At 42.4% G+C, this 26,878-nt stretch overlaps 2 long non-coding RNA genes across 2 annotated transcripts; both read left to right on the forward strand.

The window, feature by feature from the left end:
- Positions 1 to 258: 258 nt before the first annotated feature.
- Positions 259 to 4,653, forward strand: LOC139958761 (uncharacterized). The gene is made up of 2 exons (XR_011789859.1): positions 259 to 697; positions 1,338 to 4,653. It is a non-coding gene; the product is annotated as an uncharacterized lncRNA (long non-coding RNA).
- Positions 4,654 to 18,683: 14,030 nt separating this feature from the next.
- On the forward strand, positions 18,684 to 23,117 carry LOC139958760 (uncharacterized). Its single transcript, XR_011789858.1, has 2 exons — positions 18,684 to 19,099; positions 19,737 to 23,117. It is a non-coding gene; the product is annotated as an uncharacterized lncRNA (long non-coding RNA).
- The last annotated feature ends 3,761 nt before the right edge of the window (positions 23,118 to 26,878 follow it).

The following is a 26,878-nucleotide window of genomic DNA, read 5'->3' on the forward strand; positions in this document are numbered from 1 at the left end:
ATATGAATAAGTCTTACACGTTGTCACGTACCAATACATTGATTAGCCAGGCCTCCCTCATTTCAACACTGACTGTAACTGCATTGAAATAATGGAAATATCACATACTTCCAAAATATGTCGATAATCCCCCCCCCCATCTCCACCCCAATCATCACCCTCCGTCTCTATTACCTTATCTCAACTCCTTAACATGTAAATATGGGACCATCTCGTTCGAAGCAAACACATGTCCATGGAAGAATAGTCTATATCAATCAGTTCCAACTAAAAAAAAACAAAACAATACTAATTCGAGTTCATTGTCCAGACCGAAGGTCATCCAATCGTTGTAGGGATAACCTTACTGCCAGTGCTGCCATATTTGATTACCTCAGATCCGGAGGTTTCGTTTTCGTTTTCCCGGATTTTGTTTCAGTCGACATAGCCTACGTAAACGTTTTCAGTTTTAGCCGTAACTGGCTCGTGTCATTTCATATGCACGTTAAAATTACCAGTGCCGTCTGTATACACGGCTCTGTTGCATACTTGGTGAAGACAGTTCTGTCATTGAGTTGTAGCCATAAGACAGCCCAGGTCGGATCTTGTTTTCCTCGCGTCCAATGATTTCCTGTTGTCTGATTGTACTCACAATTCCATGCGCTATTTGAGCAAAGAGGCAGTGGACTCCATTCCTCCCGATTTTTAAGCCGTGAATGTAAGTGCAGTTGTATAGTTACTTATCGGTGGTACTGTGAGTATTCCCTTATCAGGAATCACTAAGCCTCTTGCCTTCTTGGCTTTCCGTTTGTTTTCTTCTTCTTAGAGACTCTATTTTTTATTCCCTGCCAAAGGCAAAAACATCTACGCGATCATGCTTGCGTGTGTATGTGGGTGCGTGTGCGTGCCTGTGTATGTAACATCAACCTCCTAATGCTCCAAACTGAGAGGGGTGAAAACAGGGGTTGCTCATAATAAGTAGATGTGCTCCGTTGATGATGTCGTGGATAATAATAAGTAGACCGTTCTAAGAGTAATTTCCAAGTAATGTTAGTATCTCAGCAACGGTGGTATTAGAGTAAAGTCCTCTGTGCGGCTGTGATAAAAGTTTGTCCAATCTCATTATTATTCGATCATGAGGGGCGACGTAATGTAATGCCCAAACTGGGAAGTGCCGAAATGGGTTGATGCCATACTTGTCATAGTAAACCACCCTCCATGATGTCTTATCTAGAGGCAAGAATTTCAACGCATTTTATGGCTTTCTGGATCAGAATTCCACTCATAACAATCGCAGAAGTTTCGAATCCGACTCAACTTTTTTCTCTATAATTTCCTCCATGTTTTTCTATACATAGGAATCGAGTGGCTCATCACCCATATCCACATATTTGCTGACCAGCGACCTCGACAATGAAGACTGCCGCAATTCTCATCGCTTACCTATTAGCATTGCAGACCAGCCTCGGGAACGCCGTACTGACGCCCTGTGTAGTGCAGGCGTTCGGGAGCGGACTTGGAGGGAAGGGAATATACGTGACCGTCCGAGACAACGGTTTCGGTTGTACTGGGGTTTGGCCGTGGGAAGATGTCAGCGGCGAGAAGGATTTCGATGGGACGGGTGAGGCAGAAGTTCCTCTTCTACTGCACGTGAATGCATTTGGAGTGTGCATGACCGAAATGTCAGTTTGGGTGACTTTGCCGTACCAATGCAGCAGCTATGACCGTTTGGTGACCGACGCAGATTGGGATGGCCCTTTTGGCGGTCAGGGGTCGTGTCGTGCTTTGGAGCAAGATTGCGGCGGAACGGTGTCAACGGCCGCGTTGCCATATATCGATATGTGGTGCCTGACCCCCATCGGTATGATTTTCGAGGGGCAGGCACAGGAAATGCGAATGACATGGGCGTTCCCAAGTGCGAACGACAATTGTTAGATGGTTTGTCCTCCTTGCTGATTCTTTTGAAGTATTCGGGTGGTGATGGTGGCTCGCGCAGGTAGTGAGGGAAACTTGAGTTAAATGTTTTCGTGAATGAGGCTTTCCGCCGGACGCGGGAACGGCGGGGTTTCTTACCGCTCTGCTCATCTTTTTGTGTAAACACTTTTCTCCGATGCTGTTAAGACTTCAAAACCGTTTCTACATTATCGGTAGATATTTTTACATTATCGGACGTTTCCACATTATTGGTACTGTGTTTAAACTATCGGGCGTTTTCACATTATCAATTAATTTTCACATTAATAGTTATAACAGAGGCTGTGCATTTTTTGTTTACTGTATAATGATAATGTAGTGTTCATACATTTATATAGCGCCCTGTACAACTTCAGGGGAGCAACGACAAAAGGCGCTTTACATAATCACCCCTGCTCATAGTAACCATTATAACCATTGTCGGTTGTTGTGGACTCTTGCTTTCGGTGGTCACATCGTGATTATTTATGAATTGGCAGGGCTTAATGTCAAATTTGAGAAATTACTATAAATTATAACACGGATACAGTGCATTAAAATTGTTTCATATTTGGTATGAGGGTCTTACTAGGTCAATTGTGTAATTTATATGATACAATAAGTGGTTTCCATGTGTGCTGGGCGGAGGTCGATGCAATTTTGCCCGTAATAGTTCGTAAAACATGAAAACTGATTGAGCAATAAAATTCATAATTGTAGAATATTTTCCAACTTCACGGCATGTTGGGTTACCAAGCTATGACTGTTTTCATCACAGAAATCATATATCTAGATCTGGGTTCGCGTCAGCTGTTTGCAGCAAATTGGGCGCGCGTTGCATCATGGGAACTCTTCCCAAAAAAACTAGCCTACACAGCGTTTTCCGGTTGACACTGAAGGTTAGGGAACTCAGGGGTTATTTTCATCGCCATAATTCGCGAGCTTTTTAATTCCGAACGCTTTATTCATCCATAGAAAAATGTGTGATTATAACTAAAAATGAATTTGCGTATCACTTGGAGACAGATGACTCCGAAAACGTGAATTTGAGTAGAAAATATAAGACGGAGTGGAACGCCAAAAAGGACATCACGTAATGAGTACTAACGTGTGTGCAAAGGGAGAATGGATTGACACCAGGGATAGCCTAGATTCATGTGTGCGGCCAGCAGAGGGCACTCATTCAACTCTCGTGTAATAAATTAGCCCGCCAGTGAACTGGGATGTGCACTGATGGCCTGGGCTATAAGGGTTGTGTGAATGGAGTGTATCAGTAGAGAGTAGGCCCAGGCCTACACTGCATGTACACTGTGCATGGAATTCCTAATGAGATGAAAACATTACAAGTTTCCCCGCCTTAACGATGACTTGTACTGCGGACATAGTCGCAGTGAGATCACCCTTCGGCTGTGACGCATCAACCGGAGTTGTCGTCATAGTGTCCTTAATTCTCCACCACGCCGTTGGCTGCGGATCATGTTCTGGTTCAACGGTGCAGTATGCTTCAGTAATTTTCAACGCCAAAAATTGTTCATGACAGCTATCCGTTACGGGCACACAGTCTGCGGTCACGGTGGGTGACCGTATTGCATGAAGACGACACATGAGATATGTCGTTAAGTTATTGCCATGGTGCTGATTCCTCATGGTGACATAATCTGAGCAAGTATACGGTCTGCGGTTCAATACGGTGAGCGAGTTAGATGGTGTTCGCATGTATCGGCATGGATGAACCATTCCCTGATATCTGCAATGAATTAAGCCATTCTCGACTGAAACTAGCCTGTCGTGTATACGTATTTGAGCGGCCCAGCTTTGAGGCAGTCAACTGTGTGGACCACCAGTCAGTAGCCAGATATCCTCACTGTGCGCAGTCACCGAACTGAAGATAAACTTTGCAAACTACCTTCTCTTGCTAACTTGCTCCAATTCGAAACACATGCTATAGGCCTTGCCACACAGTATGCTATGCACAATGCATTTCGTGGAACCAGTTCATTCGAATCTAATTGAAATGTAGGTTCCTTATCAATTTTAGTTGCTCAACTTTATTGATTGTACTTTCGCACATATTTTTTTCTCTATCAAGTTCACTCCTATCAATGTACGAGTTTCTCGTAATTTGCTGTTGAAATTCACTATTAATCTCAGTGGCGAAAAGCAGTGTAGGCTTTTTTCTTGGGTAGAGTTCCCATGAGGCAACGCGCGCTCAAGTTGCTGCAAATCGTATCACGGGCGTGTATACGCGAACCCAATGCTAGGTATATGATTTCTGTGGTTTGCATGTTGCTATTTGATAAGAGTAGATCGGCCACACATAACTTTTCTTGTGTCAGTACCTAGCTGTAACTAAAAGTGTTAACTTTCCCTTTCAGTTTCAAATGTAGGCCATGCAAGTTTCAACACAGTCGTTGCATATAAGATAAATTGCTTGTATGCATCAACTGCGTCCCACTGACTGTGTTGTCCATGTAGAAATTGGTCACCAAAAACGATGTGAAACATAAAGATATATTATACAGAAGTAAGGATGTGACGTTATCAAATAAGACGTGTTGCCGTTCTACTCCTATTAAATTACGGTTCGAGTGATAATCTCCTTTAAGTTGTGAACTATCGTTTTAAAGGCCACACAAAGCATATTATTCTGAATTTAAATGTTTATGATGGGAGATGCACTTAATGTAATGGAATATGCTTCAAATAAACTGACAAACTATATGCGTGAAACTTCACATATGATTTATATTTTGCAGCTCTGTTTATAGAGGTGCTCCTCCAGCCCTTCACGCCAACAGCGGAAACTATGCTATTGACGTAATGTATGCGCCTCACGTCGCCCTCTTACGCTAACAGCGAAAACCACGCCAATGACGTAGCGTATGCGCCTCACGTACGTCGCCCCCTTACGCCAGCAGTGAAAACCACACTGTTGACGTACTGTGAACGCCTCACGTCGCTCCTGCAGCCCCTAACGTCAACGGTGGAAACCACACTACTCACGTAGTGTAAGCGTCTACTGTCATTCCTGCAGCCCTTAAAACGCCAACACCGGGGGAGCGGTTAGTGTGAACAAATTTCGAGAAAAAAAAATGCAGAATGAGCCTACTTAGTTTATATTTGAAAATTGCTGGGAAATAGATAAAATTGCCCCGAATCCTCAAAAATCAATTGGAGGCTCAAAAATATGGAAATGCGAACCCCTTTCCGCTTTTTTTACGATTGACATATGTACCAGGGGCGTATCCAGGATTTTCTAACCCGGGGCGCGAATTACTATCTAAGCGGAGCGCCACCATCGGTTGGCGCGCAGCGTACAAGAAATTTTCTGGTTTTGATACCACCCAGATCACCGGAAATGGCACTTCTCGGGCTTGAAAATGACCAACCAGATGTACCCTTTTTGCCTAAGAACCAAGTATTTCCCAATAGTTTTTTTTCCATCCATAACCTTTTTGAAGTTTGTCACCAGTCACACATCATGTTCAACCTCATCGCATGTCCTATGGATCATTGCTTTTGTAGGTGATTCTACGTCGCTGCCCACAATATCCGTCAGCCCCACTTTTCAAGGTTTAATTAAGCCCATTATTTGTTCAGAATTTGAAAATTTACGTTTCTCGTGATTAAACTCAATTCAAAATATACCCATAATGTTGCACAAAATTTCATCTATTGACAACCAATATAGAAAAACCCAAGGGCGGTGGAAGCACTTTTAATCTGGGGGGGGGGGGGCACCGACATCAAAGGGCACTTTGCAGATATTCGATTGGACTGATGCAGCCTAATACTTAGTACCCTTTATAAATCTTATTGTATTTATCTTATTTGCGTATACACATCATCCCATCAACGCCCCCTCCCCCCCCTTCCTGAAGGAAAATATGCATACTAGCACTGCAATATCCAATGTGCAAATTAGGAAACATGGAACAAGTTTTCTTTTGAGACAAAATGAGGTGAAATCATGCTAGTTGCTAATGTAGGAATCTTCCGAATTAGAATTTTTTTCTTGTTAATATCTTACGATTTTTTTTCCATTCGAAATAGCTTTGAGATTGACCCACAGAAATTCATTTGAAAGTCAGCGGCGTAGCCAGGATTTGCAAAGTTGTATGCACAACTATCTGAGCGGAGCTCTACCATCGGTTGGCGCGGAGCGTGCAAGAAATTTTTTGGTTTCACAAACCCCTCAGATGGCCGGAAACGGCCCTTCCCGAGTGTTCATTCTGGTTCCCTGGCCTCTTGCTAACTTGAGACACCTAAATTTTTATGTAGAGAAAGGGCACATTTTTAACCTGAGGAAAAGTGGGGGGGGGGCACGTGCCCCCTGTGCCCCCCGGTTCCGCCGCCCTTGGAAAAACCTCCTTGAACCCCTAACAGACCGGTCAATATTGCACGAGTAGAGGGACGTGTGATGAAGAATGTGGGTCAGAAATTTTCAAAAATTCAGACACAGTTAATTTCTTGGTGTACAAATATTAAAACCCTCTTATAACGGCTATTATAAAACTTGGTTGAAGGAAATGAAAATATAGCAGATATTTCCGAAACCGAACAATACACACATATGCGTAGGAGGGGGGAGGGGGTGGGGGCTGCATCCCCTAATTCGCCATTACTAATGTAAAAGAGAGTTTTAACATAATTGGACTTCCATGATTTTTCTCCATCTACATAAGACATTTCGTTGTTTACATTAGCATCCCGCGGTATACTGTGCCAGTTTCACGGACCGTATGGTACACGATGGCATCTGATGTAATAAACCGATGCTTGCTTATATGATATTGACATTAACGTGTTGGACGCGCGCTACGCGCGCGAAAATTGTTGGTTATTTTTTTCGGGCAAGTCGGACAATTTTGAGGCTGTTCATCCTGGAACGCCATTTTCATGCTCACTGATATGATGTGATATCTGCTGTTTGCTTTACAAATTCGAACAGGCGCGTAGTGAGGATCTTGCCAAGGAAAGGGCGAAGCCTGTAGGCAAATTATCTAAGCGTAGCGCCCACATTAGTTGGCGCGAAGCGTATAAGAAAATTTTGATCGAAATGCCTCCCAGATCGCTGGAAATGGCACTACCCAGGACCATTTGTTGGTGCGAAGCGTACAAGCAAATTTTGGCCGAAAATGCCTCCCAGATCGCTGGAAATGACACTTCCCAGGCCTTGTAAGTTGCATCTAAGCACTTTCTATTTTGAAATTACTAGCGATATCATTAAATAATATGCTGAAGGGGGGGGGGGGGCGGTCGCCCCCTTCCCGAAATTTGTCATGTTCCCCGACGACACGGTCGAGTTCGAGACCAGCCACAGTTGGTTTCATAGCACCGTTCTACAATTGATTAAGGCGTATATACACACACACGCGTTATGATATACCATATATAGTATATATATAGATCATGAGTAAGAGAAGAAAAATGGAAACGTCAAAAATTGAGTTGTCAGTGTAAGGGGTAGGGTGAGGCACACGCCTCTTCCGAAATCCTTGATCCGTCACTGGCTACCCTGTGTATATAATAGGGATCAGCGCTGTAATAATGCCACTGTTCCTTTTTCTCTTCCCGGTGTCTTGGCGTTTTTCTCCTTTGCTTCTTTTTCTCTCTTTATTCTTTTTCTTTTCCCTTCCTTCCTCTCCTCCTCCTCTTTCCCCGTCTTTTTTCCTTTTTTCTTCTCTTTTTTTCTTTCCTCTTTTTCTTACCCGGGGGGCGCGCGCCCCCAACGCCCCCCCCTGGATACGCACCTGTTCAGTACCAAACGAATTTTACCAAACGAATTTGAAAACAATACATACAGGTTAATGAAATGACCTTCGGAATATTTGGTGAGAACTTTCTCCTAAAAATCACGACATTTTTGCACGAAAACACGCACGTGAAAGCAATTCACAGCTCCAAAACGGAAGCACATACTTCCGTTTTTTAGATGCGAGTGAGCAGCTCAAGCAGTCACAATGTCGCTCCGTCCGTTCGTCAGTTCATCCGTTCGTCTGTTCGTCACGTTCACTCATAACTTCCAAACCGTACATGCTATCAAGTTGGAGCTTGGCGGGTGGGTGCGGCTTGCCGCTAGCCAGGGGGGTTGCATTTTCATGTGCGTGGTGTGATTATATTCCAATTAAATAAAATTTATTACCAAATTATTCTTTTCCACAGCAATCCCTATTGAGTCGGTATTAGGGAGATTGTTTACATTACTACCTATCTATTGCACAGCCCTGTGTGAGATGGCTGGGGAATGCTGTTTATACTATCTATCAACAGTTCAGAGGGCCATGATATGGAATATATATATATATTTATATATATATATATATATATATATATATATATATATATATATATATATAAATATATATATATATATATATATATATATATATATATATATATATATATATATATATATATATATATATATATATATATATATATGACACATATTCACAAATTGGAATTGGAATCATTAGCTGTGGGAGAGCAGCTCACGCAGTCAACATGTATCTCAGGTCGTTCGCCATTTGTCACGTTCACTCAAAACATCTAAACCGTAGATGCTATAAGGTTGAAACTCAGTAGGATACAGGTAGTGCGCAAGGCCTTCATTGAGTTATATTCTGAGCATGGTAGGCATATATGTCAATAAGATATGGCTAATTTGCCAAAATACGCTAAATTCACTACATTGATGGATTTACACGAAACTAGGTACATATAGTAAACGTTGGAAGGCAAAAATGTTGAAAGTCATTCCGAGGTCATCAGAGGTCAATGGCAGGCTAATTTGCATAAATCACGTTAAATTCTCAACATTGATGGATTGACATAAAAATTGGAATGTAGAGTGAACATACCGTTAAAAGCCACTCCTCTCAGTCTAGCTAGGGTTGTACTCCTATTGCACATTTGCTTAGTTTTTTTTGGGGGGGGGGGGGAATCACTCTTTAAACAGTTGGGGTTCACTAGTTAAAGTGACTGGACCTTTTAGTTTAGTACACAGCCCATCAGACTAGTTCCTCAGTTGCACTACAAAACTCAATGGGAAAAATTAAGACTATATGGTCTCAAATGACATGTTAATAATTTATTTGTGAAGGACAAATGGTGTTGAATTCCATCCAAGGGTGCTCTGATGCTTAAGCATCAGAAAATTCTTCCTTATTAATTATTTAATTATTTAAGTGAATTATCAAGTTACAGCAATATCTATCTGTAGATTATTCTCCCATGATTGGATACCGGGCATACTTTTTAAGAAAAGTCACCCAGGTAAGAACCTGGGCACGAAAATCAAACTACCGAACGTCTGATTCGCTCTCATCCCCAGTCCCCTTGCATCAGGACTGTGACTGTGTGATCATCGCCAGGTGTGTATAACCATTCCCGTCGAAAGGGAACAGATACTACACATGATCTTCGGGATATCTTCAACTCTTCGGTCGATCTGTTTGTTGTACACGTCTCCTATATGAGTCTATCAATCCGCCTGACCCTTACCGAAATCCCAGATCTGGCTTAATATCTGGTTTAATCTTGCCTTTTGATCAAGCCTTTATCTGGCCATATAAAGCCAGATATAAATGAATGAGTAAATTTAGATATGCAGATAAAGTTTAATCTGGCCATATAAAGCCAGATATATCTGGATAAAGAGTCAATCCAGATATACAGATAAAGTTTTAGCTGGCCATATAAAGCCAGATATAACTGGATATAGAGTCAATCCAGACATGCAGATAAAGTTCTATCTGGCTAAATAAAGCCAGATATAACTGGATATAGAGTCAATCCAGATATGCCGATACAGTTTTATCTGGCCATATAAAGCCATATATAACTGGATAGAGTCAATCCAGATATGCATATAGTTTTATCTGGCCGTATAACCCCAGATATAACTGGATAAAGAGTCAATCCAGATATGCAGATAAAGTTTTATCTGGCTATATAAAGCTAGATATAACTGGATATAGAGTCAATCCAGATATGCAGATAAAGTTTTATCTGGCCATATAAAGTCAGATATCACTGGATATAGAGTCAAGGATATTTCTCCTCCTTTTGAAACGCCTGCTAACCCCTTTTCTGTATTATTTGCTTTGCAGAAGTAAAAAAAGGAAGCAGCATCAGTACAAAAGGCACGGAAAGTATACTGCAAAATGATATCTCTTCCATGGAGACCCTGCCTGATGAGCATCTTGAAGAGTTAGACCAACTATACGGAGAAGGGTGAAGCAACTGGAGAGGGAAAACAGGAATCTGCAGGCACAAATTGGTGAGTTGCATTTCTTGTAGTCATGTACTTGCTATCTGAGCAATGGGTTTTAATGTAACGTCAGTGCTTTTCAACTTTTTGGAACCATTACCCATTATTCCCCAAAATTTGGTTTCATTATGTCCCAAGGGTAATTAATTCTCAGCTTGGGCACCTCTTACAGTTTGTAACAAATGCAAAGCCCACTAGTGGGATTGAATGATTTTTATTTATTCAGTTTTATACTCATCTCTGCATTCAGTTATAAATTTATAATCTTTATTGAGTATCACTCAAGAAAGAATCGGGCAGTTTCCACTTAACAGCAGCTTTCCGGTCTACAATAACCACAGAGGTGAATAAACTGGCATATTTAGAAATGTTTGTGTCAACATTTTTGTAATACCATGAAAATGAGTTTACAAAGTTTAAAATGAGTTTGACAGTGGTTAGGGCCGGAGCTAGATACATTTAAATTTGAATAGAACCGAAATAGGATACTTCCAGTCACATAATGTGCCAGAATTGTCAGTTTCATGTTTTTTTGGGTGAATTTTCAGGCGCCATTTTTTTGCAGAAACGAGCGATTTTGTTTGGGTGGAACTAAGTGGTCTCTGAACTGCAAGGGCATAGGCAACAATTTCCTTGGGTAATCATGGTGCAATGCAGCCGATAATTGAGATGGGACAATTTTACATTAACCAGTGTTTTCGAATTTCCAGGGGTCGTGAAAGAAAACGATAGAAGGCGCTATTTCTAACATGCAGCCCTTCTTTTCTTGAACAGGTTCCATTACTAGGGGTATTTAGATGCAATAGAAGTAAAAGAAATCCAAGTATGGTACTTTCAGTCACATAATGTATCAGAATTGTCAGTTTTATGCTGTTTTGAGTGATTTGGGGCGCCATTTTCTCGCAGAAGAGCAAATTTTGTTGGTGGAACAGAGTTGTTTCTGAACAACAACAGTATGGTCAACAACTTCATTGAGTAATCTTGTTGCCTTTAGGGGTGGACCAGCTCCCTCAAAAACTAGAGGGAATTTTGCCCTTTGGCCCACGGTCTAATACACTATCGTAGTTTTTCGTAGTTTTGTCGATTGGGGTATAGTGTGGATTAGTGATTTAATGAATGAAATGATTCCAAATCAGTTCCCAGCCAAGCTTTTTATCAATGTACGCTTCACCGGGCAGCCTAATTTTTATTCCCAGGATGGTAAAGGCCAAATCGGATTTTCAGGAATTTGCCAAATGTGTATGAAATCAAGTTAGGGTTCAGGGAAAGTTCGAGTCCCGCCGATTCCGTGGTGAAGAAAAAAAGGTTCAAAAAGGCGTTTTCCCGAAAAGGGGCGTCACCCCAAATGGAAGAATTTGATTGGTTCTTGGCATTTGCCACCTTAGGAATAAAATTACGCCACCGGGAAGCCGGGTGACTGGATCAGTGAAATCTACTCATCAGATAAAGTCGTATCTTCTCAGACAGATAATCACTTTTTAACCAAGCTCACCGTTGGGTTTGAAACTATTGATGTGGTCAACTTAACCTGTAAATGACCTCTCACTTATTCAGGCGACAATTATATTGCAGACCCAGAGAAGAAGATCGCTGAATGAATTGCCTTCCTGTTACTCACTTTTCGCAATAGGTGGACAAATATTCATTTACTGCCTAATAATTTTCATGATGCCGATTTAGACGTCAAGATCTGCCATAGTATGTTATTTTGTGTCAGAAGTGGGATAGGCAATACTATTTTCAAAATCTAAACGGCATAAAAGGGCGGTGGATATAAAATGTCTAAATCAGCGATGAGAGACCTGCAGCGCCAGCTGGATGCTCTTGCAGAAAGTCTTGAGCATGGGAAGGCCAAGAGGGAGGAAAAACTGGCGGAACGGGATGCTCCGAACACCGTCTATGTGCTAGAGAAGGAGAGGAAGATAAGAGCATTCTCCGGTACTGAGGGACCAGCAGTGAGCAGCTTCCAGGAAGACATCCAGGCCGCACTAAAGGTACGAAGGTTATCCGATACCGATGCTGCAGACTTTATATTGGCCCACCTGGAGGGAGCAGCCAGGCAGGAAATGCGGCATCAACCGTCAGAAGTGACCTTGGACCCAGACCTGATCCTTCAGAAGTTGTCGGACACATTTGGGACCGCCGTACCCTTGGCTCCCTAATGAGAGAAATGTGTAACAAAGTCCAACGAGAGGAGGAGACGATTGCAGAGTTCGCATTTAAACTCATGTCCCTAGCAGATCAGCTAAAGAAAGTACCTGGTGCCCCTGATGCAGAACAAGCCATCAAGGAGCAGTTTCGAGATGGGCTGCTTGACGAAGTATTGCGCCGTGAGATTAAGAAGGCCCTGATACAAGACCCTGATGTGTCTTTTATTAAGTTGAGAGACTGGGCCCTTGATATGGCAGAAGAGGATCTTGACCTCCCCAGAAGACGTGTACGAAAGCCTGTGAGTGCCGTCGAGGCAGAGACCACTCAAATCACGAAAGCCCTGGTCGATTTGACGACAGCTGTAAAAAGCCAGGCTGAGGTGATGGAAGCCCTGCAGATCCAACAGTCAGGCATATTATCACGACTTGACAAGCTGGAGGCACAGACCACCCGACCTGCTCGCATCCCGAAGAAAGACCTCAGGTGCCATCGATGCCAGAAGATAGGTCATTTGGCGAGGGAATGCCGCAGCCCAGCACCTCTGTCACCTGCCGTCACTCAACAACAGGAAAACTAGAAACATCCAGCACAGTGAGCCATGTTCTGGGTGAGATTGTAACAGAGACGCAAGGGGGCTCAACAGATTTCTATTCATCTATTGTCGGGGAGCGACCTACTACCACTGTGGTGATGAATGGCTCTCGGATTAAGGCAGTTATTGATACGGGTTCAGCTGTAACACTTCTATCCAAGGCTCATTTCTTGACGTTGTTCGCAGGGAAGTCACTGGTAGAATTAAGGTGGCTTGGGTTAAAGGCTATCAATCAAACAAGGATTCCCTTCTTGGGTTATTTTGAGATAGATGTAGAAGTTGGTGGCGAAGTGATACCCAACCGTGGTATTCTGGTGGTTGAAGACGATCAAGACCCTCCATTGTTACTGGGCATGAATATCATCCACCGAATGTCAGGAGAAGTTCTTGTTTACATGCTTGGGTACAAAATTGATGAGTCAAAGCTGTCGAAGCCAGTCTCTACTTTGGCACGGATACCTGGGAAGAACAAAGTTAAGTTACCAGCAAGAAAGTAAGAAAGTAAGGATTGGCCTGAGCCACAGAATGTGAAGGATCTACGATCGTTTCTGGGATTTTGCTCCTTTTACCGACGGTTTGTCGTAGATTTCGCCAAGACGGCAAAGCCACTCCATGCACTGGTGTCCACTAGCCTACAAAATCAACGTTCTAAGAAAGTAACACCGTTTCTCTGGACAAATGAGCATCAAATTGCCTTCCAGGAACTGAAGGATAAGATGTGTCGACAGGTTGTGTTAGCTTATGCTGACTACTCACAACCATTTGAAGTTGAAATTGATGCGTCACTCCAAGGTTTTGGTGCTGTCCTATTGCAACGCCAAGATGGACAACGAAAGGTCATAGCCTTTGCCAGCAGAACTCTTCGAGGTGCAGAGAGAAATATGCAGAAGTATTCCAGTTTCAAGTTAGAACTACTTGGTCTGAAATGGGCGGTAACCGAGAATTTTCGGGAATACTTGCTGGGCAACAAGTTCATCGTCTACACGGACAATAACCCCTTAGCTCACCTGGACAATGCTAAACTTGATGCAGCATCACAACGATGGGTAGGAGCTCTTGCTTCATTTGATTTCACTCCTAAGTACAAACCAGGACGGTTGAACACTGGAGCCGATGCCCTGTCCAGACGCCCACATGTGCCACAGCCTGAGGTAACCTCGAGTGAACTTGGTCAAGGAGTAGGACTTACAATTGTTCCTGCAGAATTGATTGAGGCAATTTCCAAGCCAAATGTGGAAGTGAGTGTCAATCAAGTGAATGCCGTGAAGACATCACCTTTGGTGTTCCCATCCTACACCAAGGACCAACTGAGAAATTTCCAACAGAACGATCCAGTGATTAGAAAGTTCTACACTTTCTGGTTGACCAAGGAGAAACCCTCAGTTGAAGAACGGGTAAAATATAGTGAAATGTCCCTACTTGTGAAGCAGTGGGACAAAATTCAAGAGTATGAAGGACTCTTGTATCGGTCTATAGAAGATGGGAAGAAACTACAATTAATTCTTCCAAAAGTTCTCCAAGAAGAAGTGCTATTTGCCTGTCACGACCAATGCGGACACCAAGGATACAAAAGAACATTGTCACTCATTCAAGATCGGTGCTACTGGCCAAAATTTTCTCAAGACGTAGCCTCATATTGTGAAAGGTGTAACGAGTGCACACGGTGCAAAAGGCCACCCAAGATCAGAGAACCACTGAAGAGCATGATGGCAACCAGGCCAAACGAAATCCTTGCTATAGATTTCACCACCATTGAGAAAGACACAAGAGGCAAGGAAAACATACTTGTGATGACCGATGTCTTCTCAAAGTTTACGCAGGCTATACCTACATCTAACCAGACTGCGGAGACAACTGCTAAGGTATTAGTTCGTAACTGGTTCCTTTTGTATGGACCACCAAAGAGACTCCACTCTGACCAGGGCCGAAATTTTGAATCGTCCCTTATACAATACCTATGTAAAGTGTATGGGGTCAACAAGAGCCGAACAACACCCTACCATCCTGAAGGCAACGGCCAAGCAGAGCGGTTCAACAGAACTCTGCATGATCTTCTGAAGACTCTGCCACCAAACAAGAAGCGTCGTTGGTCAGATCATCTCCCAGAAGTCCTGTATGCTTATAATTCCACACCACACACTTCCACGAGTCTGTCTCCTTTCTTCTTGATGTTTGGAAGGGACCCAATCCTTCCAGTGGATTACCTGCTGGGGCGTGTAGATTCTCCATCTGACTCAGACGACACGGATCCCATTGCTAACTGGGTGACGTCACATACCGAGAATTTACAGATGGCGTTCAAGAAAGCAGGGGAGCAGATGTCTTTGGAAGCAGAGGCTCGTAAAACCCAGTATGACAAGAAGGCCAAATCTCATCCAATAACTCTTGGGACCAGGGTATACCTGAAGAACCATCTCCGTGGAATGCACAAGATAGCAGATGAATGGGGTTCCACAGTCTTTAAAGTGGTCTCTCGCCCCAATGAAGGTTCTGTGTACGTCATCGAACCGGCCGATGGTAGTGGTGGACAACGAACGGTACACCGGCGGGAAATACGGACATGTCCACAGCTGATAGACGTACCTGTTGCTGTCTTCAAACCCGTTGCCCCAGCTCAGTGTGATCGGGAAAGGAAGTCGTCCAGTGACTCCAGTAGTGAAGAGGATTACGGTTTCCGCCGACATTTTGAAGGTGCCCTAACGAGACGTAAGCAATCAACCAGTGATGACTCTGATTCATGGTCTAATGACAGCGAGGTCATCCAACCACTACGTCGCAGTGCTCGAGTCACCAGAGGGTTTCACTCTAATATCAGCCACCTGCCGAGAAGTATTAGCAGTGTGACAAATAGTACCTTGTATGATATTAAGTTATCAGATTTGTGTCGGCAAACCCAAAATTTGCTTGAGCGTGTCAAACGTTGTTAGACAACCTTGATTGTAGATAAACAGTTTTTTGCTAGCAATAGTTTGCCCGAGTACTTTTAGTTGGTAGTGCGGATACGCATGTATATTTTTTTTGTAAAAGTTTTCTTTCATATTAATCCATTTTATCGTATTTCAGATATCTCATATACATTGGTCGTTTGAGGACAAACTTCCTTTAGCAGGGGAGAGTGTGAGGTAGTGCCCATTAGGCTACCGATTATTTACGTAATGTGCATGTTCTCTCTAGTATACTTTTGTTCTACTTGGCGTTTCTTGTTCAGCGCTTGCGGTTTCGCTAAGTAAGCCCTGTTCGTTCTCTCTTTATTCTATTCATTACGAAATCACCTTGCTTTACGTTCAACGGCAGCCATATTGTATATTACTATTTTGTTCTCATTACCGTCATTTATTGAGAGATGTAGTTCTTCAGTCGCCATGTTAGAGGTAAATACTATCTTAACTGTATTTGATACTTTTCGTCTCTAATTAAGTAGTTTTGAAAGCGAGATTAGGCAAACTTTTCGTAGACCCACAGTCGGGCCTCGTAAACACTCGCTGTTCAAAGTGTGCATACACTGTGCAACTTGTATTGTTCACCATATAGCATCATTGTGTAAGTTACTGCGTGGTATTTCGTATAAACCCCGCAGATAGGCTGGTCGTTTTCAACTTAAATACATTTATCATCGGGCTTGTATCATGTAGATTTTATGTCCATTTTGTGGAGCAGATCCTTAAGATCATTATTGGATAACGTTGTATGAGCATTATTGTTTTATTAACGGCAAAGGATAAGTTAAGTAAAAGTATTTAGGACTGGGCCCTCTGTTTCGTTACTGGCCCAATATTATGTAAACATTGTATATATCGCTGACACGATTTCAGGTTAGCGCCCTCTTTTAGTAATTAAGATGGCGGCGTCCATGTGCGTTACACCAATGTACCGTATGGAGTTGTTTAGGCCTGAAATTGTTAACTGGTCTAGTTGTGCTAGAAGTTTTACTTGTATTTAGCTTGGATTGAGATTACTCTCATGTTTATTTTATATTCTTTTCTCTTATTATATTGTTTTCTATTTTATATTCATATATCTTATTTTATTGTTTTCTTAACCTATTTGCCTGGTCTATATGCCAATAGCCTAGGGCTTAATTACTTACCTCTATGGGTTATATTATTATCTATTAAGGAAATGTGCTGGTTTCATTGTATGTTGGTTAAAGCCACCTGTTTTCTATAATTATCAAAGACTGTTTCACGCTTACGATGAAGGTTATACTTGCTGTGGTATAGAGATTGTCGGGCAGACGTGTCCTTGGATTTAAATATCCCTCTCTCATTGGTTGGTTGAGTGAAGCTATGTTAACCTGACCTTAAATGGTGGCAGTTTAATGTATTGGTACTAGGTATAACATAGGGTGTAGGCTTAAATGTCAGCCCTATTCAGTATAATTTTCTGCTATTTTTAGAGTTGCCTAATGGATATGTAAGAGTTCAGGTCATACAGTTACCAGTTATTTTCATAAGATGTCTTGCCCATATATATTTTCTTATTTTATACTTATTAGTTTTGTTCTTCCTTTTATTTTGCAGTAGTTTACTCTTCTCCGAGAGTAGATATTATCCACCGCCCTCTTACCATGCTTAAACATAACCCCCAATAAAGTTGCCACCACGTACGGAGAAGTACGGAATCTATTTGATTTGTTTTGTTTGTTCTTCTTTACTCTCAGTAATTACAATTCGAATGGTAACCTGGCCTCTGTTCGTTATTCTATAAAGAAATTGAAACAATCGATCATCTTTTCCTTGAGTGCAGTGTCGTTAAAGCCTTTGAGATATTTGCAACAAGAGCCAAAAGGCTCAGTGATTCCTTGCCATGAGATTCAAAATTTGATTTTATTGTTAGGGTGTTTACAATACTTTTCAATGAGTGAACTTCAAACTGTTTGACACTCAATGTTCACTGTATGTACTGAGTCCCATTTTAATACCACAATGTTCACTCATTGACCTTCAATGACCCCTGATTGACTTTGTGTTATCAAATGTGACCCCCAGTTTCATGTAGATACAACGATGTTTAGTAATTTGACCTCTGATGACTTTGAAATGACCATCAACATATTCGCCACCTCATCTTCACTACATGTACCAAGTGTTTTTCAGATACAACAATGTTCAGTAATTTGGCCTTCAATGACCTCTGATGACCTTAAAATGACCTTCAATATTTTCGCCACTTCATGTTTATTACATGTACTAAGTTCCGTTTTGATACAACGATGTTTCGTGACTTGACCGTTTATGACCTCTGATGACCTTGGGATGATCTTCAACATTTTCGCCACCTCATGTGGGTCCTAATCGATTTCGCTATGAATGCATATAAATGTGTAATATATGGACTACCGGTGTGGCTAATATAGATCAGCAATCTAAAATACCCATTAAAAAGTGTTTTTTTCTTCCACTACACACGACAATCGAAATGGGATTTGATGTATCATAGCTTATCTACCGAAACCATTATAATTCATCCAAGTCCTTTGAATTATGCGGAAAGGGAGATGTTTTACTACGAAAGAATATGAATAAGTCTTACACGTTGTCACGTACCAATACATTGATTAGCCAGACCTCCCTCATTTCAACACTGACTGTAACTGCTTTGAAATAATGGAAGAATCACATACTTCCAAAATAGTTCGATAACCCCCCCCCCCCCCCCATCTCCTCCCCAATCATCACCCTCCGTCTCTATTACCGTATCACAACAATACTAATTCGAGTTGATTGCCCAGACCGATGGTGAATCAATCGTTGTAGGGATAACATTAATACCGGTGCTGCTATGTTTTATTACCTCAGATCCGGAGGTTTCGTTTCCGTTTACCCGGATTTTGTTTCAGTCGACATAGCCTACATAAACGTTTTCAGTTTTAACCGTTACTGGATCGTGTCATTTCATATGCACGTTAAAATTACCAGTGCCGTCTGTATACACGGCTCTGTTGCATACTTGGTGAAGGCAGTTCTGTCATTGAGTTGTAGCCATAAGACAGCCCAGGTCGGATCTTGTGTTCCTCGCGTGTAATGGTTGCCTATTGTCTGATTGTACTCACAATTCCATGCGCTATTTGAGCAAAGAGGCAGTGGACTCCATTACTCCCGATTTTTACGCGGTGAAAGTAAGCGCAGTTGTATAGTTACTTATCGGCGGTGAGTATTCCCTTATCAGGAATCATTAAGCCTCTTGCCATATTGGCTTTCTGTTTGTTTTCTTCTTCTTAGAGACTCTATTTTTTATTCCCTGCCAAAGGCAAAAACATCTACGCGATCCTGCTTGCGTGTGGGTGTGGGTGCGTGTGTGTGCCTGTGTATGTAACATGAACCTCCTAATGCTCCAAACTGAAGGGGGGGGGGGGGGGTGAAAACGGGTAGTTGTCATACTGTACTTGTCACAGGGGTTACTCATAGTGAGTAGATGTGCTCCATTCATGATGTCGTGGATAATAATAAGTAGATTGTTCTTAGAGTAGTTTCCAAGTAATGTTAGTATCTCAGCAACGGTGGTATTAGAGTAAAGTCCTCTGTGCGGCTGTGGTGAAAGTTTGTCCAATCTCATTATTATTCATGAGGGGCGACGTAATGTAATGCCCAAACTGGGAAGTGCCGAAATGGGTTGATGCCATACTTGGCATAGTAAATCACCTTCCATGATGTCTTATCTAGAGGCAAGAATTTCAACGCTTTTTATGGCTTTGTGGATCAGAATTCCACTCATAACAATCACAGAAGTTTCGAATCCGACCCAACTTCTTTCTCTATAATTTCCTCCATGTTTTTCTATAAATAGGAGTCGAGTGGCTCATCACCCATCTCCACATATTTGCTGACCAGCGACCTCGACAATGAAGACTGCCGCAATTCTCATCGCTTGCCTTTTAGCATTGCAGACCAGCCTCGGGAACGCCGCACTGACGGACTGTGTAGTGCAGGCTTTCGGGAGCGAACTTGGAGGGAAGGGAATATACGTGACCGTCCAAAAAAACGGTTTCGGTTGTTCTGATGGGAATTGGCCGTGGGAAGATGTCAGCGGCGAGAAGGATTTCGATGGGACGGGTGAGGCAGAAGTTCCTCTTCGACTGCACGTGGATGTATTTGGAGTGTGCATGAACCAGATGTCAATTTGGGTGACGTTGCCGTACCAATGCACCAGCTATGACCGTATGGTAACCGACGCAGTTTGGAATAGTCCTTTTGGCGGTCAGGGGTCGTGTCGTGCTTTGAAGCAAGATTGCGGCGGAACGGTGTCAACGGCCGCGGTGCCATATATCGATATGTGGTGCAGGACCCCCAGCGGTATGGTTTTCGAGGGGCAGGCACAGGAAATGCGAATGGGATGGGGGTCCCCAAGTGCGAACGACCATTGTTAGATGGTTTGTCCTCCTTGCTCCTTGCTGATTCTTTTGAAGTATTCGGGTGGTGAGGGTGGCTCGCGCAGGTAGTGAGGGAAACTTGAGTTAAATTTTCTCGTGAATGAGGCTTTCCGCCGGACGCGGAAACGGCGGGTTTCTTACCACTCTGCTCATCTTTTTGTGTAAACAATTTTCACCGATGATGTTAAGACTTCAAAACCGTTTCTACATTATCGGTAGATATTTTTACACTATCGGACGTTTCCACATTATTGGTACTGTGTTTAAACTATCGGGCGTTTTCACATTATGAATTAATTTTCACATTAGTAGTTATAACAGAGGTTGTGCATTTGTTTTGTTTACTGTATAATGATAATGTAGTGTTCATACATTTATATAGCGCCCTGTACAATTTCAGGGGAGCAACGACCAAAGGCGCTTTACATAATCACCCTTGCTCATAGTAACCATTATAACCATTGTCGGTTGTTGTGGACTCTTGCTTTCGGTGGTCACATCGTGATTATTAATGAGTGTGCAGGGCTTAATGTCAAATTCGAGAAATTACTATAAATTATAACACGGATACAGTGCATTGAAATTGTTTCATATTTGGTATGAGGGTCTTACTAGGTCAATTGTCTATATTATATGATACAATAAGTGGTTTCCATGTGTGCTGGACGGAGGTCGATGCAATTTCGCCCGTCATAGTTCGTAAACATGAAAACTGATTGAGCAATAAAAATCATAATTGTAGCATCACTAGCATATTTTCCAACTTCACGGCATTTTGGGTTACCAAGCTATGACTGTTTGCATCACAGAAATCATATACCTAGAATTGGGTTCGAGTCAGCTGTTTGCAGCAAATTGGGCGCGCGTTGCATCATGGGAACTCTTCCCCCAAAAAACTAGCCTACATAGCGTTTTCCGGTTGACACTGAACGTTAGGGAACTCAGGGGTTATTTCCATCGCCATAATTCACGAGATTTGTAATTCCGAACGCTTTATTCATCCACAAAAAATGTGTGGTTAGAACTAAAGAATGAATTTGCGTATCATTTGGAGACAGATGACTCCGAAAACGTGAATTTGAGTAGAAAATATCGGACGGGGTGGAACGCCCAAAAGGACATCACGTAATGAGTACGAACGTGTGTGCAAAGGGAGAATGGATTGATACCAGGGATAGCCTAGATTCATGTGTGCGGCCAACAGAGGGCACCCATTCAACTCTCGTGTAATACATTAGCCTGTCAGTGAACTGGGATATGTATTGATGGCCTAGGCTTAAAGGGTTGTATGAATGGAGTGGATCAGTAGAGAGTAGGCACAGGCCTACACTGCATGTGGACTGTGCATGGAATTCCTAATAAGATGAAAACATTACAAGTTTCCCCGCCTTAACGATGACTTGTACTGCGGACATAGTCGCAGTGAGATCACCCTTCGGCTGTGACGCATCAACCGGAGTTGTCGTCATAGTGTCCTTAATTCTCCACCACGCCGTTGATGCGCATGGACATGGTCCGCACTCAGACTGCGGATCATGTTCTGGTTCAACGGTGCAGTATGCTTCAGTAACTTTCAACGCCAAAAATTGTTCATGACAGTTACTCGTTACGGGCACACAGTCTGCGGTCACGGTGGGTGACCGTATTGCATGAAGACGACACATGAGATATGTCGTTAAGTCATTGCCATGGTTCTGATTCCTCATGGTGACATAATCTGAGCAAGGATATGGTCTGCGGTTCAATACGGTGAGCGAGTTAGATGGTGTTTATATATCGGCATGGATGAACCATTCCCTGATACCTACAATGAATTAAGCCATTCTCCGGCGACTGAAACTAGCCTGTCGTGTATACGTATTTGAGCGGCCCAGCTTTGAGGCAGTCAACTGTGTGGACCACCCAGTCAGTAGCCAGATATCCTCACTGTGCGCAGTCACCGAACTGAAGCTAAACTTTGCATACTACCTTCTCTTGCTAACTTGCTCCAATTCGTAACACATGCTATAGGCCTAGCCACACAGTATGCTATGCACAATGCATTTCGTGGAACCAGTTCATTCGAATTTTATTGAAATGTAGGTTTTTTATCAATTTTAGTTGATCAACTTTATTGATTGTACTTTCGTACATATTTTTCTCTATCAAGTTCACTCCTATCAATGTACGAGTTTCTCGTAATTTGCTGTTGAAGTTCACTCTTCGTAACCTAACATTCAATCTCAGTGGAGAAAAGCAGTGTAGGCTTTGTTCTTGGGTAGAGTTTCCATGAGGCAACGCGCGCTCAAGTTGCTGCAAATCGTATCACGGGCGTGTATACGCGAACCCAATTCTAGGTATATGATTTCTGTGGTTCATGTTGTTATTTGATAGGAGTAGATCGGCCACACATAACTTTTCTTGTGTCAGTACCTGGCTGTAACTAAAAGTGTTAACTTTCCCTTTCAGCTTCAAATGTAGGCCATGCAAGTTTCAACACAGTCGTTGCATATAAGATAAATAATTGCTTGTATACATGCATCAACTGCGTCCCACTGACTGTGTTGTCCATGTACAAATTGGTCACCAAAAACGATGTGAAACATAAAGATATATTATACAGAAGTAAGGATGTGACGTTATCAAATAAGACGTGTTGCCGTTCTACTCCTATTAAATTACGGTTCGAGTGATAATCTCCTTAAGTTGTGAACTATCGTTTTGAAGGCCACACAAAGCATATTATTATTCTGAATTTAAATGTTTATGATGGGTTATGCACTTAATGAAATATGCTTCAAATAAACTGACAAACTATATGCGTGAAACTTCACATATGATTTATATTTTGCAGCTATGTTTATAGAGGTGCTCCTCCAGCCCTTCACGCCAACAGCGGAAACTATGCTATTGACGTAATGTATGCGCCTCACGTCGCCCTCTTACACTAACAGCGGAAACCACGCTACTGGCGTAGTGTATGCGCCTCACGTACGTCGCCCCCTTACGCCAGCAGTGAAAACCACACTGTTGACGTACTGTGAACGCCTCACGTCGCTCCTGCAGCCCCTCACGTCGACGGTGGAAACCACACTACTCACGTAGTGTAAGCGTCTTACGTCATTCCTGCAGCCCTTAAAACGCCAACACCGGAGGAGCGGTTAGTGTGTACAAATTTCGAGAAAAAAAATGCAGAATGAGCCTACTTAGTTTACATTTGAAAAATGCTGGAAAATAGATAAAATGGCCCCGAATCCTCAAAAATCAATTGGAGGCTCAAAAATAAGGAAATGCGAACCCCTTTCCGTTTTTTATTACGATTGACATATTTTCCAAACGAATTTTACCAAACGAATTTGAAAAAAATACATACCGGTTAATGATATGACCTTCGGAATATTTGGTGAGAACTTTTTCCTAAAATCACGACATTGTTGCACGAAAACACGCACGTGAAAACAATTCACAGCTCCAAAACGGAAGCACATACTTCCATTTTTTAGCTGCGAGTGAGCAGCTCATGCAGTCACAATGTCGCTCCGTCCGTTCGTCAGTTCATCCGTTCGTCCGTTCGTCGCGTTCACCTATAACTTCCAAACCGTACATGCTATCAGGTTGGAGCTTGGCGGGTGGGTGCGGCTTGCCGCTAGCCAGGGGGTTGCATTTTCATTCGCGTGGTGTGATTAGATTCCAATTAAATAAAATTAATTACCAAATTATTCTTTTCCACAGCAATCCCTTATGAGTCGAAGTTAGGGAGATTGTTTACATTACTACCTATCTATTGCACAAACCCTGTGTGAGATGGCTGGGGAATGTTGTTTATACTATCTATCAACAGTTCAGAGGGCCATGATATGGTATATATATATATATGACACATATTCACAAATTTGAATTGGAATCATTAGCTGTGGGTGAGCAGCTCACACAGTCAACATGTATCTCAGGTCGTTCGCCATTTGTCACGTTCACTCAAAACATCTAAACCGTACATGCTATAAGGTTGAAACTCAGTAGGATACAGTTAGTGCGCAAGGCCTTCATTGAGATATATTCTGAGCATGGTATAATTGTTAATAAGATATGGCTAATTTGCCAAAAATCCGCTAAATTCACTACATTGATGTATTTACACGAAACTAGGTACATATAGTAAACGTTGGAAGGCAAAAATGTTGAAAGTCATTCCGAGGTCATCAGAGGTCAATGGCAGGCTAATTTGCATAAATTACGTTAAATTCTCAACATTGATGGATTGACATGAAAATTGGAACGTAGAGTAAACATAAGGTGGCGAAAATGCTAAAAGTCATTCGAAGGTCATTAGAGGTCATTACAGGTTAAATAACTCAACATTGAAACTTGGTACATGTAGTAAACATGAGGTGGCGAAAATGTTGGAGTTCATCCCAAGGACCTCAGAGGTCATTAGAGGGCAAATTATGGAACAGTGTTGTATCCAAATGAATCTCGGTACATATCGTAATTGTTAAGTGACGAAAATGAAAGAGGTCATTCCAAGCCCACCAGGGGATATTTAAGTCAAATCACTGAATCTGCCCGCAGCTACCGAGATGTTTCTGATCAGGCTTGTTTTCACTGGGGCGTTTCCTCGTAGAAATTCCCACGACGGAATAGACTAAACCTATGCAAAGCGTCCTCATACCTCCTCAAATGTTCGACGAAATGTCTTACCAGTATATTATGTAACTCTATTAACTTTTAGTAGACAGCCTATGAAATGGTCACTTTGGTGGACACCTATTGCTTAAATTCGTGTATCACGTCGATATATAGGACCTACGGTGTTAATATCAGATATAGTGTAGGCCTACATACCAGAGAAGTGGCGATATTCATCATTTTCCGAATCGGCCTTTCAAAAGCACAGTTTCCCACCAAATTCTTTCGGAATTTCCTCTGGCCGCTCCGAAATGTCTGCTGATATCTCAGTTTCATGAATATTATCGTCATATCATGTTTTGCTACTCCACGTGTCGTGTACTAAATCTGGTTCCTCGGTTCATCGCCTATGTTCATATACATCAGAGCTAGGTTTTGCGCGCTCCGGGCGCATTCGTAACCCCTGCTGACCTCTCATATGTATCACTGCATCCCTATCTGGAAGAGTAGATAGTTTTGGGTGGATGAAAACGTGAGGAACATGATTGAAATGTCGACGCGAAAATTGTACGCAGAGGAATGGAGGGTGGAGTCGGGGCGAGCACTTTAAAAACGGATTTGCCCCCAACAATGGACAAAATGCCCCTTCGAGAGTGCCCTTTGATTGTTGGGCCCCTACCCCACTTTTTGGTAGCCTCAACCCACCCCCCCTCCGATTGAACGATTTCAAATTTGAATAACTTGCGAAGACTTTTTCCGAGGAGCATTTTCTGGAAGCATCTCCTCAGTCAACCAATAGTGGTGGTGATTGCATCCAATTGTTTATAAAGACCTCTCAGTATTGAACTTTTCCCAGGGGAAGGACCCTCTCCGGGCCAATTGTTTTGGCACTTACAAAACGCCGGCCTCGCATCCTAGCTCCTACCGAGAGTTCCTTGCAGTGAGGTGAGAACAGTGAGGGGGAAGTGGAAAGATTCCTATAAACTCGAGGCTTGGCGGAGTTTGAGATCCTGTTTTCGGCGCCTCTTTTCAAGTTAATAAATTGGCAGATGAAATGTCTACATGTAGAGGTCGATGGGTACGTCAGCTCATCACCAGCTGCTTGGACCGGTGTATCAAGCAGTAGCGAGCTCAGTTGATTTTGGAATGCCGGTCCTATCAGATTGATCACCGCAGAAATTCTCTACAATGCTGAATATGTTCAGGTTATATGTGGTAACAACTTTTTGATTCCTTGACGAAGTCAATAGGAATCTATGTAATCGTGCGTTTGTGACGCCCAACTTGTAAACACGATATCTCAAGAAGGGAATGTCAGACCAATTTCATATTTGGTTCGTAGAAGTAACACATTAAGTACAATAAGCCTATTCTCTTTATTGGAGGTCAAAGGTCATTTAGGGTCATCAGACGTCAAATCGTAAAACCTTTGTAAACATGTACACCATCACTATACATTACGTCAGATTCATGGAGAAAACTGCTCATTTTACATCATCGAAACCACAATGTATTTTTGCACTCTGTTTCTATATGTATTGTCTCACAGTGGGATCACTGTTGAGGGGTTGGCAGGTCTGTCAGCAATCGATGATGGTGTGCTCTAAATCACAACATATATGTCCATCCCTTCCTAAGTAGAGGATCAGGAATAATTTATCCAGTATCGTATCATAAAATGCTACACAAAATGATGGTCCAATTGCTACACAAGTCCAAGGATGTAATGCAGGTTTTGTTTACACAGAAACACATAGTATAATATTAGAGATAACATTTGGAGCCTAAAACACTGCTTCATAAAATATGAAAGCTAAAATGATTCCCTGTAGGATTGGGTCTTCTTGAGAAAATATGGATTCTCATCTCAACTGTATGATCATTTTGCAGGGTGGTGGCGTCCGGCGAGGCACGGTTTCACACCTTCAACCCGTTACGGGTTCTCCAAGCTTGG

Source organism: Apostichopus japonicus, chromosome 18 (assembly GCF_037975245.1).
Source record: "Apostichopus japonicus isolate 1M-3 chromosome 18, ASM3797524v1, whole genome shotgun sequence".
Lineage (NCBI taxonomy): Eukaryota > Metazoa > Echinodermata > Holothuroidea > Aspidochirotida > Stichopodidae > Apostichopus > Apostichopus japonicus.